The 5,185-nt window shown below is 34.6% G+C and overlaps 1 pseudogene; it reads right to left on the reverse strand.

Moving 5' to 3' along the window:
• Positions 1-1,799: 1,799 nt before the first annotated feature.
• On the reverse strand, positions 1,800-3,355 carry LOC131644601 (salicylate carboxymethyltransferase-like; annotated as a pseudogene).
• Positions 3,356-5,185: the final 1,830 nt, after the last annotated feature.

A 5,185-nucleotide genomic window follows, 5' to 3' on the forward strand; every position in this document is an offset into this window, starting at 1 on the left:
TCATTCAAAGTTTCATGCATACATTATTGTGAACACTTATATTCACTTTGAGAATTGTTTATTTGAAGAAGAAGATCAATCCAAGATTGATAGTGCTATACAAACTTCATCTAAATCTCTTGTAAAAGTTCAAAGAAAATTATCTCCTTACTATCCAGGATTGTTGGAAGTAAGTGGTGTGTTTGAAGAGGATTGTTCTTCATTCACATTAGTGTTGATTGATCTTAAAGGTGTTAAGAACCTTTGATCACCCTATAGGTTAGATAGTAGGCATAGGCTTGTACAATAATTCTAACTATAGTGAAATCTCTTTCGTGTTTGAAAGGGGACTGGAGTACTCTCGGATTGTGAGGGGAACCAGTATATATCGTTGCGTTCTTTACTTTTCCGCACTTTATTGCATTCATCACCATTACCAAAGAAAAGAAAAGAACCTTACAAAAACCTTCTAACACTTAACCAAAAATTATTAGAAGTATTCTCATAAAACCGATTAAATATTTGAAAACCTAATTCACCCCCCTCTTAGGCGCAATCTTATACTTACACTTATCGTGTCAAAATCTTCTTCATTATCAGGTTGAACTGAAGATAATAGATTTTTGAAAGTTAGAACACACATTTAATCTCAAGTGGACCATTTTAGTATACTACTTGAATTAGGCAATTAAAGTTCTTCTCTATGTTATTTTGGTATTCATCTAATCACTATCGTTTTCTCTATCTATAGAGGTATGTTAAATTTATTTTTTTATGTTTATCTTTAATCCATATTGAATCTTGTTAGTGTGTTTAGAGTAATAGAAAAATATGTGACCTGTAATGTGTTTAATAATTGTTTTAAACTTTTCAAACAAACATTGATTGAGAATTTGTATACACAAAAATGATGCCTTAAAAATACATAGACATTGCTTTTAAAAGCGCTGTCTAAAGGCAAAGAATAGAAAGCGCTTTTTCCTAAAAAAGCGCTGCCTAAAGATGCCACCAGAAAGCATGAAAGGCTAGACAAAGCGCTGCTAAAAGCCTACTTTAGAAACCGCTTTTCCAGGAAAAAGCGCTGCTAAAGGCCTACATTAGAAAGCGCTTTTCAAGGAAAAGCGCTGCCTAAAGTATTCATAAGGCAACGCTTTTGCGTAAAAAGCGCTGTCTATACCTACAGCTGCGCCACCATAGGCAGCGCTTTTAAGCATTGTTAAAGGCCAAAAAAGCGCCTTATTTTCCCTTTTTTGGCGTAGTGCCCCCACAACTAAAAAACCTCAGCACCACCAAGATCCATAGGATTTGATCATAACTTCTAAACCTTTTGATCAAGAGTCTTTTCCAATCCCACCGTTCCATCATCAAATTTTACAAGGGTTTGAATTCATCGATAGATGTTTCTAAGGGTTTGAATTCTCTGATTTTGTTGCAGTTGTTTACAATGTTTATAAGGGACAAAAACATAGATAAGAGGACACAAACTTTCTTCTCAAAAACATAAACAAATATATAAAAAAAAATCAAGAAAATACAATTTAAAAAAAAATTATAGTATGACAAAAGACCATTTTTAGATTAACAGACAATTATCTAAGACTTAGAGAAGACCAGATGATTCAATGAATCAAACCTCCAACAAAACTAAATCTGATTAACAATCCTTTTAAAAATACTTTTACTTTTTTATTTTTAAATTGCATCTTAACATTTCTTAACTAATCATCAGCTAAGAAAACGATGCAAATGAACCTCCAACAAGGATTTTGAAATTTATTTTTAACTTAAAATATAAAAACCTTGAACCAAATTGAACTTCCTTATCGCTTTCTAGTCAATGATAATGTAAGATTGGTGAACTTATTTCTCTCCTTTGACATCTGATTAGTTAAAATATTTTTATAGCAGTCAAATATATCTTCAATCACACTTTCACCAAAGTGAGAAACTAGTAAAGATTCAATCCCACCCTAACGCATTGTGCCATATTCTATGCATCGCCTTTGAATGATTTAGACATTTCAGCTTCAATGTCCAAAGCTTCCCAACGATCACGAGCATTCCAGTTCTCTTCACAAATCTCCAATTTATTGATTGCGAGTGATCCTTCCTCGAGAACTTACATATTCACTTCAGAAGGAGAAGGATAATATGGTGGGATGTTGAAAGGATTGAGTTTCTCTTCGCCAATGATTCCCTACATCATAATTGAATATATATATATATATATATATATATATATATATATATATATATATATAGGGGACGACTCAAGTGAGAACACTTGATTATTATGAGAAATGAGAACAATGAATCACGACCATTAAATTTTGATTTTGTTGATTTTAATGGACTGGATTGATTTCTCTTTCTATATTGATTTAAAATAAATATTAAGGATCATAGAAAGAGAAACCAATCTAGTCCATTAAAATCAACAAAATCAAAATTTAATGGTCGTGATTCATTGTTCTCATTTCTCATAATAACCAAGTGTTCTCACTTGAGTCGTCCCCTATATATATATATATATATATATATATATATATATATATATATATATAAAGAAACGAAATTTGTTTGCAAAAATTAGCTCATTGGTAAAAGTCGTTATTGGTAGAATGATCCATCCTCGAGAACTTAATTATACACTTCAGAAGGAGAAGGATAATATGGTGGGATGTTGAAAGTATTGAGTTTATCTTCGCCAATGATTCCCTGCATCATAATTGAATATATATATATATATATATATATATATATATAAAGAAACGAAATTTGTTCGCAAAAATTAGCTCATTGGTAAAAGTCGTTATTGGTAGGTTGAACATCATTATTAGAATTTGAATCCTGATACTCACAGTCACGGTAATGTGTGTAAATTTTTAGTAATGATTATCACTTCAAAAAAATAAGAATATACCCACAAGACCATGTCATTAAGAATTAATTTCCATGAGTTTCCAAATGTAACAAGACTCTTTACTTGATGGATGATCATGGAACTTTTAAATCATACAACCACCTTCAACTAATTCTTGGGCACGACGCTCATGAAAAGAGTAAAATCTCTTTGAAATTGTTAGTTGTAAGCTTTGAGGACATTGGAAAGGCTTGTGTTGTACAGGTAAATATTGCCCTTGTTGTTGTTGTCTACACTCTCTGGAACCTAATTAAACACCATTCAACAATTAAATATTTTGACTACCTTGATGAATTGTGAGATCACTATCAAAGTGTTTGGTCTAGAAGAGCATCCTAAGTGTGCAATGTTGAAGTTTAATTGCACATTCTGAATGTATTTGCTGTTAGTTTGTTGGGCCTTAGTAAGGTTATTTACACGTTCTCTCTCTTCTTCCATCTTCATCTTGTTCATCTTTAATCATCTTATTCCATTATGCACCAACAAATGGTATCACAACAAGGTTATGGGTTCGAATCCCCCAGATGACACCGGGGGGGGGGGGGGGGGGGGGAGGGATTCTTGGATTACTTAATCCAGCGTCACCCTTAGGCATTCGATGGGCTTAACATCCCACCCATGGGCGCTTACACAGGTGTGTTAGGGGGGCCAGGTGCGCCCTGACTAATAGCCATTATTTTTGGCCTAATGGTAAGGGCTTGTCCCTTAAAGTGCTATTTGAGCTTCAGTACAGATCCACAGGAAGGAAAACACGAGTGTACGTGAGGTGTGTGATTGTTTTGACTTCAAATTCATTTAATTCACAGTGAATTAAAGATCATAATTGTATCAAAATCATATTTTTATTTCGAGTGATCGAAAAACACGAGAGTTTGGTGAGATCTGAGTGACTTCTTGCACAATGTCAAAGATGAACGGTGGAAAAGGTGGTTTGAATACGAAACTTCTAGTGTTTTATGGAAATAATTGGAATCAATGGATGATTCAGATAGGTGTTTTGTTTGGCGCTCAAGACGTGCTTGATCTCGTCAACGATGGATATATGATGGTTACTTCGGATGCAACGAAAGCGCAAAGAAATGCATACAGAGAAATAAGGAAGAACGATCATCATTGTTCTACATCCATCAGTATGTGGATATGAATGTGTTTGAGAAGATCTTTGATTCAACAACGTCAAAGAGTGGGTGGGACACACTAGTACGATGCTATGGAGGTGACTCATCATTGTATAAGGTGAAGCTTTAGAGCATACGTAATGATTACGAGAATTTAAACATGAAGAGAAATGAGAAAGTACCTGAGTACATATCCAGAGTGATTCTGATCATTAATGAGATGAAAGCTTGTGGAGAAACACTTTCAGAACAAGAGATTCTAAGGATCTTAGTACCATGGGAATCAAAGAGTTACAAAGAAATCTAGAAGAACAAGAGTCGCGTCTAATTGAGAGTACCACTGAGAGAGAGGTAGAGCAGGATCTAAAATATTCTTTTGCAAAGCAGGGCCAGAAGCAATCTTGGTCAGAGGCTAAGAAGAGATATGGTGGTTCTCATAAGTTCGAAGCCTCCTACTCTTATGGGAAGAAACATCATAAGAGAAAGGACAAGTTTGAAAATAAAATGGTTCAATGTTACAATTGTAATATGTTTTGCCACTTTGCTAAGGACTGTTGGTCAAATAAGGAAAGGAAATCAGAAGAAGCAAACATAGCCAGAGGAGTTTCTGATGAGGAACCTGTGTTACTGGTGGCTTATGAATTTGATGAAAAACTTGTGCGATTGAAGTTTTCTAATTATAAAGGAGACTTTGAATATGAGTCAGAGTCAAAAGTTGACTCTAAATCTGAAGTCGAGTATGATTTTGAAGATGAGTCTGAATTAGAAGATGACTCTGAAGCTGAAGTTAGAAGAGATGTCATTATGAAGAAGTCAGAAGCATGGGATTAGAGCAAGTCTCAATCCAACATTGGTATAGTGTTAACACCTAAGGTAACTTCTGAAGAATCTAAAGATGAGTCAGAGTCAGAAGGAGACTCCAAAGAGTCAAAAGATGATTCTGATTCTGAAAGTGAATCTGATTATGATGATGATCCAAAATCTGGTGGTCAAGCCTATGGTGAAAGGTGACTCTAACAGAGACTCTCGAAGTGATCCAGACTCTGAAGGTGGTCCAAAATCTGGTGGTCAAGACTATGGGGGTCAAACTACTAGGAGTAATAATACTTCTGGAAGTAGTCATTCTTCTGAAGGTGGTAATTCTGAAGGAAGTGTTTCTAGAGGA

This window comes from Vicia villosa, linkage group LG1 (genome assembly GCF_029867415.1).
Source record: "Vicia villosa cultivar HV-30 ecotype Madison, WI linkage group LG1, Vvil1.0, whole genome shotgun sequence".
NCBI lineage: Eukaryota > Viridiplantae > Streptophyta > Magnoliopsida > Fabales > Fabaceae > Vicia > Vicia villosa.